General features: G+C 39.9%; 1 pseudogene; it reads left to right on the forward strand.

The window, feature by feature from the left end:
• Window positions 1-7,425: 7,425 nt before the first annotated feature.
• LOC113184907 (phosphoglucomutase-1-like) lies at window positions 7,426-8,678 on the forward strand (annotated as a pseudogene).
• The last annotated feature ends 4,298 nt before the right edge of the window (window positions 8,679-12,976 follow it).

Below are 12,976 nucleotides of genomic sequence, written 5' to 3' on the forward strand. Positions count from 1 at the left end.
TAACCCCAGGCTTTAATCATGGCCCCCAACAAATGATGCCAACCAAAATTTATGTTTCCACTAGTTATAGACCTCTGGTTTGATCTAACCAGGAAGCTTTGCCTTGAAACTCAGATAATTTTAAGTAATTTATCAATAATCCTTTGTGCACTTAATAGAATACCTGTTTATAAGATCCCTGAAGGAATCCATGAGCATATATATTTCCAGGTAGCTGGAAAATAGGAGGAATTTATCTATTAGATTATGTGGCCATGCCAGTTTCCATTTGCCAGTTCCAAGAAATTGAGCACTGAGCCAGCTCTCTATTTCAAGAACTAAGAAAATACAGGGATTGGGCTGAGGATATGGCTCAAGTAGTAGTGTGCTTGCCTGGCATGTGTGAGGCACTGGGTTCGATCCTCAGCACCACATAAAAATAAAATAAAGATATTGTGGGACTGGGGATGTGGCTCAGCGGTAGCGCGCTCGCCTGGCATGCATGCGGCCCGGGTTCGATCCTCAGCACCACATACCAACAAAGATGTTGTGTCCGCCGAGAACTAAAAAATAAATATTAAAAATTTTCAAAAAAAAAAAAAAAAGATATTGTGTCCACCTAAAGTTAAAAAATAAATATTAAAAAAAAAGAAAAGAAAATACAGGGATTACCCCAATAATAGTTCTTGCCTAGCATGTGTAAGGCTATGGGTTCAACCCCTAGCACCACAAAACAGAACCAAGTCTGCTATTTCCCAGGTTACCAGGAAGAGGGTTTTGGTGTACATTCAATAAAACTGTCTTGCCCTGGAAGTAGATAGGAGCCCATGAATATCTGTTTTAAAATCTATCACCCTAGATATTATAATTAATAAAAACTGCCTGGGCCAAATCCATGCAGCAAAGGATATAGAATACTTACCTAAAGTAGTGCTCAATAACCCAATTGCTATAGTCTATTTTTACAAGCAAGGGTCTGTGCTATATCAAATACTTACTGTTGTTTTTACATTAACACTTGTGCTGAAGGTGAAACGCACCTTGAAAAGATTGGAAAACAAGGGCTGGAGTTGTGGCTCAGTGGTAGAGTGTTTGCCTGGCATGTGTGAGGCCTTGGGTTTGATCCTCAACATAATAAATAAATAAATAAGATCCATTAACAACTAAAAAATATTTTTAAAAAAAAAAATTAGAAAACAAGCATTCTAGCAACAAATATGCCCAGAAGCCCTAGGAGAAAATAACTAGTTCTCAGTACTTTTATTAGATACCTAGGGCATTATAATTATCTTTTCTTGTTAGGCATGGTGGCATTTGCTTGTAATCCCAGTGGTTCAGGAGGCTGAGACAGGAGGATCCAGGTTTGAACCAGCTCAGCAATTTAGCAAGGCTGTAAGCTACCTAGTGAGACCCTAAAATAAAAGTAAAATGACTGAGATGTGGCTCAGTGGTAAAGTGCCCTTGGGTTCAACCCCTGGTACCAAAACAACAACAAGAACCTATCTTTTCTGGACTGCTTAAATTAGGAATGTCCTTTTTACTGAGCTTATTTCTGATTTCTCGTATAATTAAATGTGTTTTAAAATGTATTACTAAAGAGGTCAAACTGTGGTTTCAGAGGCTTGAGTTTATTTCAGGTATTTGTGAATATTTCAGATTTCAGGTGAAACAAGTTCATTCCTTCATCCCACATACTTCAACCCTTTTCAGCAAGAAGTAGCCAGAATGGTCTTTGTTCCTATTTGTATAATACTGAGGGATGGTAAAATAGACAGTTGAGACTTATAACAGCTCTATAATAATATTAAATCTGTCTTGTAAGAGATTTGAACCATTTCCCCTTCCAAAAATTTAAAAACCAAACAGTATATTCTTTGCTAAAGCTGACCAAATCTTAAGCACATACTCCTAGTTCACACTTCTGTAATTATCAATTCCAATTTTGTCGTCTTTGTTCCAAAAAATGAACTAACAGCTTTGCTTGATGATTTACAAGCTTTGTTTTGCAGAACCATAGATTTCTCAATGGTCTCCCAAAAGTCCACTAGCATCAAATCTGAAAATTTGTTTTTATCAAAACCACCAGTTTCTCCCCTGGACTCCCCTTTCTATGCCCTTTCCCTTCTAAACCCATGACTGGGCTTTCTGGGAAACAGTGGAGTTGAGACCCATCTCCTGCCTTCTTGAAAAAACTTTCATTCAGTGTTTGGTGTTTGCTGCATAATAGGCACACAAATCTGATTTTGAGGTTTGTTACCTATAAGGTCAGTTGAGGGAATAAACTCAGAGCTGATATTTTATCCTGTTTCTGGCCCCATTGGGCAAAGTTGTAGATTGTCCAGGAAGTGCCTGGTATTTATACAGTAATTAATTGGGGGCTTCCCTTTAGACTCAGAAATCAAGACACTGACAGGTAAGGTGAAATGGCATAGTTAAGTAATACACTGCCCTAGCTTTAGGATTCTAGAACATGAGAACACACTTATTCCCATAGTCGAAGTGAGTCTCTGAAAAGGGAATAATTGGATTTACCTGTGGCAACTCTAGTATAAGCCTCTTGCCGCACATTTACTATACTTAATTTAGTGCAGAAACTAGCAGTAGAACACTGTTAGAATTTCCTGAAAGTTAAATATGTTGATATTTCAGTTCCTTCATGTCTTATACTTTATTTCAATCTGACCTTTAGCATTTAATCGGGAAAACATTTCCTTAATGTCATACAGCCTTCTTATGCTACTGGACATCTTTTATGGTGTTGGGCATTTAACTCAGGGCCTCAAGCTGGCTAAATGTGCTCTACCACTGATCTACACCTCCAGCCCCAGTTCACCAAACTTTATAAAATTGATTTTGCTTAAGGGCAAAAGTATACTTACTATGCTACACTTTGTTAGAAAGATGGATATAAGAAAGCATATAAGGGGCTGGGGTTGTGGTTCAGTGATAGAGTGCTTGCCCCGCACATGTGAGAGTCACTGAGTTGGATCCTCAGCACCATATAAAAATGAAATAAAGGTATTGTATCCAGGGCTGGGATTGTGGCTCAGTGGTAGAGCGCTCATCTAGCACATGGGAGGCTCTGGGTTTGAACCTAAGCACCACATAAAAATAAATAAATAAAGGTATTGTGTCCAACTACAATTAAAAATATATATTAAAGATATTGTGTCCACCTACAATTTAAAAAATAAAAATTATATATATATATATATATATATATATATATATATATATATATATATAAATAAAAGCTGGAGCTTTAAGCAACTTTGAAAAACCAACGTATCACAAAAAGGATTAATGAGTAGCTCCACTTAGCATTTGGGGAAAAAAAAAAAAGAAAGAAAGAAAGCATACAGTTGTCTGCTTATTTGTCCAAAAGAAATTCAAGAAGAATTAACCAGAAACTAATGTGATTGATTTCCTATGGGGGCAGGATGGGAAAAAGGGAAGGAATGGAAACTGGGTAAGCAGTAAGGAAGAAGTAGTGACAATTCTTTTTTTATAAGTCTATTAGAACCATAGTAATTAACACTTGCATTATCTCACATACTTAAATTTTTCTTTTTTTCTGGTAAGAACTTAAAATCTCTTAGTGCACTAAGGGATATAGATGAGAGGTAAAGCACTTATCTAACATGCACAAAGCCCTGCATTTAATTCCCAGTACTACATACACACAGAATACTTTAAAAATCTGCTTTTGTCTGATGCAAAATAGCACAATGTAATCCCAGAAACTCAGCAGGCTGAGGCAGGAGAATCCCTGCAGGAAGCTATCTGTAAAATAGGTGATGACCTTCACTCTGCAAGGAGCCAGAGAGGGATAGGCCTGGCCCAGAGAACTTTCCTTTGTTTTCCCCGTGTCAACAGATTGCCTAAAGCACGTGCACTTCCCCTCCGCTCTGCTAGAAATGCCCCTCACCGTAGTACTGGAGATGGGCGTATCCTATTAAGAACTAAACAGCCCAGCTTTATCCTATTTTGGTGGAGAACATTCTATGGTAAGGCCTATGTAAATAAGGCAGGCACAGGCTCCATTTTTGTGGAGAAAGCTAGATCCGGCAGATTAGGTTGCCCCCCACCCTTCGCTTTGCTTTTGAAACTACTTTCTATATTCTGCAGTTTTTTCGCAGTTTTATTTCTCTTAGCCTTTATTTCTCAGCCAGCCCATTCCACTGAGGGTAACTTCATTCCCAGTACGGGCACAGAACGTTGGCAGGAACTGGCACCTGAACGGGGACCCTTGAAAAGACCCCCGTTTCCCTGTCCAAGGAGAATCACACGAAACACTGGCTGCAAAAAGCAAGAGGGATTTATTGGGACACAGGCGCCTGCGGGTGCCCAGCAGAACCTCCAGCAGAACCTCAGCCGGAGCTTTGGTGAGCTGGCACACCGGGCTTGGGGATACAGAGATTTTTATAGGGTAAAGGGGCAGTTTTCATGCACGATAAACAATAGGTTTCTTATTGGTTAATTTTAAACCCAGCATATAGATTACCTAAAGGGCAAAGTTGTTTTTCACTGTATGTTACTAAAAAAGAACCACATAAAAGCTACATATTTGCACTCTGGTCCTCCTGTTCCTGCTCATTCAGGCATGCCTAGGGACCTGGTCCTTTGTCCTTTCCCAACCGGTTACACCTAACTAATTATCTGAAAAACACCTCTGGTGCCTGCGTAGGTTTGTGACATGCCTCGGTGGTTTTGCAACTAGGCCTGAGGTTGTTGGGCTGGGGTCTTTCACCCTCATCACGTGGAATTAAAACCTAACTGATGGGGCTGGGGATGTGGCTCAAGTGGTAGCACGCTCGCCTGGCATGCGTGCGGCCCGGGTTCGATCCTCAGCACCACATACCAACAAACATGTTGTGTCCGCCAAGAACTAAAAATAAATAAATAAATATTAAAAATTCTCTCTCTCTCCCCTCTCTCACTCTCTCTTTAAAAAAAAGAAAAAAAAAAACACCTAACTGATGAGTGTTTGGCCCTCTCTTTCTGGAAAAGTGTACTTGTTATTTAGTATATTGTGAATTAGTATATTGAGAGAGAGAGGAGAGAGGAAAGTTTTTTATTGTGGGACATTAAGCATGGGGAACTCTTTGTCTTCAGAGGAAAAAAAAAATTATGTTACAATTCTGAGGACAATAATAAAAAAAAAAAGGAAAAAATATAAAAAGATCCCAGCTTACTCAATTCTTAGAAACAGGGAAGTTTGCCCATGGTTTTATGAAGAGGAATCACTTGATTTTCATACTTGGGAAAAACAAGCTGCAAGCAGGATGCATCTCAGCTGACCTGCCCAGAAGTATGATCGAAAATATAGAAAAAAAGAATTGGACTACAATAGAGGATGTGTTTATTTTTGGACCAAGATATTGGTGATGGTCTTGGGAGACTTTAGATCCAAGCTGGTAACCTAAAGTACCTAAGACAGTGAGAAAAATTAAGCCTGGAACAAAGTCACCCCCCATTTGTAACTATTGAAAAAAAAAAAAAAAAAACAGCCTTAGGGCAGAATCTAAGCAGGCTTCCTCCTTTGCAGACAAAACCAGGAAAACAGCCTGCGGGCAGAGCCAGAGCCCAATTCGCTGTTCACAGCAAAAGGCCTGGAAACAGCCCAGATAAAATTTCATTAGGAAGAGAGGTGCAGGAAAAGGGGGGAAGGGCTGCACTGGGGGACTGGGAGGAGGATTCTCAGTCAGAGGAAGATTTGAATTGGAAGCAGACCTCCATAATTTGCATTTAAATGGTCCTGCTTCAGCCACTCTCCCTTGGGGAAGGCCTAGGCTTACACCCTGGAACCTATCTGCCACACTTCATGTGGTCTCAGAATTGCATTACTGGAAGGAGAAGATATTTCAGGATTTAAACTGTTTCCAGTTTTTGAGCAGATAAATGAACAAAATCAATGTGTACGAATTTATACTGCCATTTCTTTCTTTCTTTTTGGTACTCAGGGGCACATCTGTGGAACCACAGAGCCACATCCCCAGCCCTATTTTGTATTTTATTTAGAGCCAAATTCTCACTAAGTTGCTTAGTGCCTCACCTTTGCTGAGGCTGGCTTTGAACTGAGATCCCCCTGCCTCAGCCTCCCAAGCCCCAGGGATTACAGGCATGCACCACCACACCCAGCTCTGTCATTTCTTTTCTTTCTTTCTTTTTTTTATTTTTTTTTAAATTTTTAGATGTTGATGGACCTTTATTTTATTCATTCATTTATGTGTGGTGCTGAGAATCGAACCTAGTGATTCACACATGCTAGGCAAGTGCTCTACTGAAAGACCCTAGCCCAGTTAGCCCTGTTACCTAAGGCCAAGATATGAAATCAAGATACCGGGCTCGTCACAAACAGGCTTTCCATATAACCGGTTGAGAAAGGACAGAGCACCCACATCCTGAGGCATGAATGAATAAACAGGAACAGATAAGCAGGAACAGAAAGAATAGAATGCAGACCTGTGGTTTTTGGAATGCAGACCTGTACCCCCTAGGTGGCCTATATGCTAGATTTAAACAAACCAATAAGAAACCTGTTGCTTCCCACGCTCGAAACCTGCCCCAAACCCTATAAAAATCTCTGCATCCCCAAGCCCGGTGTGCCAGTTCACCAAAGTTCCGGCTGAGGTTCTGCTGGGCACCCGCAGGCGCCTGTGTCTCAATAAACCACCTCGTGCTTTTGCAGCCAGTGTTTCGTGTGATTCTCCTTGGACAGGGAAACGGGGGTCTTTCAGAAACGGGGTGCCTTTCACTACCACTGAGCCACAACCCCAGCCCCTCTGCCATTTTTTTAAAACATTAAAAGAATTAAAATTTGCTTGCTCCACATGGCCTGAACTTACCTTTTCTTCAAAGCCTGATAGAATCAATATCTAGTGAAGCTCTGCCACATTATGATTGGGTCACACTAGCAAAAGTGTCTTTCCAGAGGCGCGTATTTACTGTGGAGGTCTAATTGTGTGGATTTCTGCTCCAAGCAGGCAGAAATTAATAGAAGGCATGGAATTAATATTATGGTAGACATGTTGACTAGTACAGGACAATTTACTGATTTGGAACAACAGTTAAATTTTGATTTGCAAACTTATAATCAGACTAGTGCATGTGTCAGAAGGGCATGGAGAGAATAGAATCTCTCTACCCCTGCTGTATCCTACATCATTAGAAAAATCAAAGCCATTGGTGGGATCATTCTGACAGCCAGCCACAACCCAGGAGACCTAATGGAGATTTTGGGATCAAATTTAATGTTTTTTTAACAGAGAACCTGCTCCAGAAGCAATTACTGATAAAATTTTCTAAATCAGCAAAGCTATCAAACAGTATGAAATTTGCCCTGATCAGAACCTTGGTGTTCTGGCCAAGCAACAGTTTGACCTGGAAAACAAGTTAAAGCCTTTCACAGTGGAAATTGTGAATTCAGTAGAAGCTTATGCCTCAATGCTGAGAAATATCTTTGGTTTCAATGCACTGAAAGAACTTCTTTCTGGTCCGAATAGGCTAAAGATCCATATGGATGCCATGCATGGAGTTGTGGACCCATAAAGAAGAATCTCTGTGAAGAACTCGGCACTCGGCACCCCAGAAAATTCAGCAGTTAATTGTGTTCCCCCTGGGGCTGGGGATGTGGCTCAAGCAGTAGCGAGCTGGCCTGGGTTCGATCCTCAGCACCACATACAAACAAAGATGTTGTATCCGCCAAAAACTAAAAAATAAATATTAAAAAATTCTCTCTCTCTCTCTCTCTCTCTCTCTCTCTCTCTCTCTCTCTCTCTCTCAAAAAAAAAAAAATTGTGTTCCCCTGACCCCAGCTGACCAAGTGGAGACTGAAGTCTGGAGAGCATGACTTTGGGCTGTGTTCAATGGAGATGAGAATCAAAACATGATTCTGGGCAAGCATGGGTTCTTTGTGAACCCTTCAGACTCTGTGGCTATCATTGCTGCCAATATCTGCAGTATTCCATATTTCCAGGGGACTAGGGTCTGTGGCTTTGCATGCAGCATGCCTATAAGTGGTGCTCTGGACTGGGTGGCTAACGCTGCAAAGATGGCTTTGTATGAGACCCCAACTGGCTGGAAGTTTTTTTGGGAATTTGACGGATGCAAGTAAACTGTCCCTTTGAGAGGATGAGGGCTTTGGCACTGATTCTGATCACATTTGTGAGAAAGGTGGACTGTGGGCTGTCCTTTCGGGGCTCTCCATTCTTGCCACCTGCAAACACAGTTCAAAGGACATTTGCAGAGATCATTGGAAAAAATATGGCCTGAACTTCTTTACGAGGTATGATTATGCGGAGGTGGAAGCAGAGAGTGCAAGCAAGATGAGGAAGGATCTGGAGACTCTGATGTTTGCTCCTTTGTGGGGAAGCAGTTCTCTGCAAATGACAAAGTCTACACTTTGGAGGAAGCTGATAACTTTGAATACAGGGACCCCATGAAGGAAGCATTTCAAGAAATCAGGGCTTGTGAGTCATTTTTGCAAACAGTTCTCACATCATCTTCCAACTAAATGGCACTGGGAATGCAGGGCCCACCATTCGACCATACATTGACAGCTTTGAGAAGGATGTTGCCAAAATCAATCAGAACCCCCAGGTCATGTCTTGCGCCCCCGCCCCCCCCCAACTTATTTCTATTGCTCTAAAGATGTCCCAGTTCCAGGAGAAGACACTACACCCACTGTAATCACCTAGGAAGACCTGCCAGATACTGTATGTCCTTCCATCCCAGGACCTATCCATGTCATCTGATTGAAGAATATGGACAGAAACAAAGTGTATCTACCCAGATTTTTAGGATTTGATTTTTCCATTTCATAGTTGTTGATAAACAGCACATTGCAAAGCACTTCCAATTGAGTCCCCCCGGGAGCTGTGTGAGAGAGGGAAGAGGACCCACAGGCTTATGTCAGTTCCTTTTCATGCCCTTCTGCACTGAGGCTGTGTGGGTATCTCTCCTTAGCATCAGACACTGTTTACACTACAGTGCAAGGTGGAGGCTGAGCATCAGTGAGGCCAGCTTTCTTCTTTAGGATGTGCCTACAAAATGACAGCAGAAGTTCCATTCTCCTTGGTGAATATTTCCCCCAGTTTACTGTCTACATGTAATCCAATAAAATGTAATTTCCGGTACCTTCTCTCCAATCAGTTTTCCTCTAAGTGAGACGTACTTGTCTACAGATTCTGACTTGTTTTGTAGCACAGTCCCATTTGCACAGATATTTTGGTATATTAAAGCAGAATAAGAAACAAAAAACAATAAAAAAAGGCTGGGGATGTTGCTCAGTGGTTAATTACCCAGGTTTAAGCCCCATTAATCTCCCACCCTCCCCCAAAAAAATCTATTCTTAGTGATTTTATAGTCACTATATTGTCTTGAATTTATTGCTTCTTGTCTAACTGCAATTTTGTATAATTTGACCAACTTTTTTGCAAAAATGCTCTTCCTATAAAAGTTCTTGATTTATTCTTCATACAAGTTGTTTGCTAATTCTATCATGAATATCTTCCTTCAGACTACTACTTACCTTTTCACTTTCTTCAGAATCTCCTCTTTAAAGAAAAATTCTTGATTTTAATACATTAAAATTTGGGGCTGGGGATGTGGCTCAAGCGGTAGCGTGCTCGCCTGGCATGCGTGCGGCCCGGGTTCGATCCTCAGCACCACATACAAACTAAGATGTTGTGTCCGCCAAATACTAAAAAATAAATATAAAAAATATTCTCTCTCTCCCACTCTTTCCCTCTCTCTCACTCTTTCTAAAAAAAAAAAAAACAACAACCTAATGATGCATCTCAAAAAAAAATACATTCAAATTTGCTGATATTTTATTTTTATTTATTTATTTTTATTCATTTTTGTGGTACTGGGATTTGAACCCAGAGGGGCTCTACCACCAACCTATACCCTTAGCCCTTCATTATTTTTCTTTTGAGACAGGGTCTTGTTAAGTTACCGAGACTGACCTTGAAGAGGCAAACCTTCTGCCTCAGCCTCCTAAATCACTGGGATTATAGATATGCACCACTGCATCCTGCTAAATTTATCAGTCTTTTATAATAATGCTTTTAATATTGGTTTTGTTTATTTGTTTTTGGTATTGTGGACTGAAATCAAGGATACCACATCCCCAACCCTTTTTACTTTGATACAGAATCTCACTAAATTTCTATAGCTGGCCTCCAACTTGTCATTCTCCTGTCTCAACCTCCTGAGTCTCTGGGATTACAGGCACATGACACCAAGTCCAGCCTTGTGGTTTGTGTTGCCCAGGCTGGTCTCAAATTCATAGGCTTAACGGCTCCTCTTAAGTGCTGGGACTATAGGCATGTGTCACCATTCCTAGCTTTACAAAAATATAAATATAGATAGCTATACACACTAAAAAAATAGATGATAGATCGATATGTGTGTGCATGCATACATGCTGGAAATTGAACCAGAGGCACTTAACCACTGAGCCACATACCCAACCCTTTTTATTTATTTATTTAATATTTTTTAAACATTGATTGACCTTTATTTTATTCATTTATTTGTATGCGGTGCTGAGAATCAAACCTAGTGCCTCATGCCTCACACATGCTAGGCAAGTGCTCTCCCACTGAGCCACAACCCCAGCCCTTATTTTTTATTTTGAGACAGAGTCTTGCTAAGTTGCTTAGGGCCTTGATAAATTGCTGAGGCTGGCTTTGAACTTACGATCATCCTGTATCAACCTCCTAAATCACTGGGATTACAGGTGTGCACCACTGCACCTGGCCTACAAAAATATTTTTGATGCTTTAAGATAGTTTTCCTTGTCCAAAGTCTGATAAATACCCACCAATATTTTTTCTTTCTTTCTTTTTTTTTTTTTTTTGTGGTGCTGGGGATTGAACCTAGGAGGCCTTGTGTATGCGAGGCAAGCACTCTGCCAACTGAGCTATATCCCTAGCCCTCACCAATATTTTCCACTGAGTTTAATTTTTTTCATTTATATCTCTAATTCAAGTGGAATTGACTTTTTCATATAGTAGAAAACAAAAATTCAATTTCATCATTTTCCATTTTTTTGCCCCAAACCCATTTGCCTCTTTTCCCACTCCTCTATCATGCCCTGGTTTTTACTAAAGTTCTAGCATTCAACAGTTTATTCCTGTGCTTTATTGCATTCCACTGATCAATTTGTCTCTCCTTGGCCCAAGGCAGTTTGTCTTAATTACTATAATTTCAAAATAAGTCCTGATACCTGGTAGGCAAGTCCTTTGCTTTAGTCCTTCTTCAGAAGTGTTTGGCTACTTTGGGTCTTTTACCCTTACTCTTCCATTTAAATTTTAGTAATAAAATTTTATTTAAAAATATGGTTGGTATTTTGATTTTACTACATTGAATTCGTTTAGAGAAAATTGGCATTTCCTAATATTAAATCTGCCCACAAATATTGTATCCTATATTTATTAATTTTATTTCAACCTCTTCTACCTCTGTCTCCTGAGTCTTTGGGATTATAGGCATGCATGAGTGTTCCTGGCTTAATATACAATATATAATTTTTTTCTGTAGAAGTCTTGGACCACTTTTATTAGACTTATTCTAATTTCTTGATATTCTCATATATTGCCATACCTGATGTGTTAATACGTTGTAAGAGTTGCCTTCTGTTTATTTTATTTATTTTTTAAAATATTTTTTAGTTGTAGTTAACACAGTACCTTTATTTTATTTATTATTTTTTTGTGGTGCTGAGGATCGAACCCAGGGCCTCGCACATGCTTGGCAAGTACTCTACTGCTAAGCCAGAACCCCAGCCCTGCCTTCTTTTTTATATTGTGTATCCTTCCTTCAGGAGTCCCTGGGGGTGTGTACCTATGATTCAAATTGTTAATTTGTGGGGTATGTGCATCTTCATCTAAAAGGGCTTTATAAATAACAACAACAAAAATCCCACACAAATTTAAGTTCTTAGCACTCAAGTATTTACTGAAATCCCTAATTGAAATGATGAACTACATTTTTTAAAATTTTTTTTATTAGGGCTAGGGATGTGGCTCAAGCGGTAGCGCGCTCGCCTGGCATACGTGCGGCCTGGGTTCGATCCTCAGCACCACATGCAAAGATGTTGTGTCCGCCAAAAACTAAACTATAAATATTAAAATTCTCTCTCTCTCTCTCTCTCTCTTAAAAAAAAAAAAAACTTAAAAATAAATAAATAATTTTTTTATTAGTTGCTCAAAACGTTACAATGATCTTGACATATCATACATTTGATTCAAATGGGGTACGTAGTCTTAATCTTATTTTTCCACGTGTACAGATTGCAAGATCACATTGGCTATACAGCCACGTTTATACATAGGGCCATACTAGTGTATATTGTATTGTGCTGCCCTTCTATCCCCCCCTCCCCAGATGAACTACATTTTTATCACATAAAAATTATGGTATAGGACTAGGGCTGTGGCTCAGTGGTAGAGCACTTGCCTGGCATGTATGAGGCACTGGGTTCAGTCCTCAGCACCACATAAAAATAAAACAAAGATATTGTGTCCACCTAAAACTAAAAAATAAATATTAAAAAAAATTATGATACAGCCTGAGTCATACTAGAGGAAAGTCTTGTTCACAATAAAGGATGGAATGTCCTGACAGTTTTATAATGGGCATCAACAGGAGATGCAGTTCTTTGCGGTTTGTTGTTGTTGTTTTCTATTTTTTGGTACTGGGGATTGAACCAAGACCCTTAACTACTGAGCCACTTCCCCAGCCCTTTTATTTTTTTATTTTTTTAGACAGAGTCTCACGAAGCTGTTTAGGGCCTCACTAAGTTGCTGAGGCTGGCTTTGAACTTGCAATCCTCCTGCCTCAGCCTCCCAAGTCACTGGGATTACAGGTATGGGCCATCATGCCTGGCTAAACCAAAATTCTTGAAACAAAAATTCTCTTAAATAAAAGAGGGCTTTTACTGAGTTGTAACTGATGGTATTCATAAAGAAACTACTTCCTAGGAAAA

This window comes from Urocitellus parryii, chromosome 6, assembly GCF_045843805.1.
Source record: "Urocitellus parryii isolate mUroPar1 chromosome 6, mUroPar1.hap1, whole genome shotgun sequence".
NCBI lineage: Eukaryota > Metazoa > Chordata > Mammalia > Rodentia > Sciuridae > Urocitellus > Urocitellus parryii.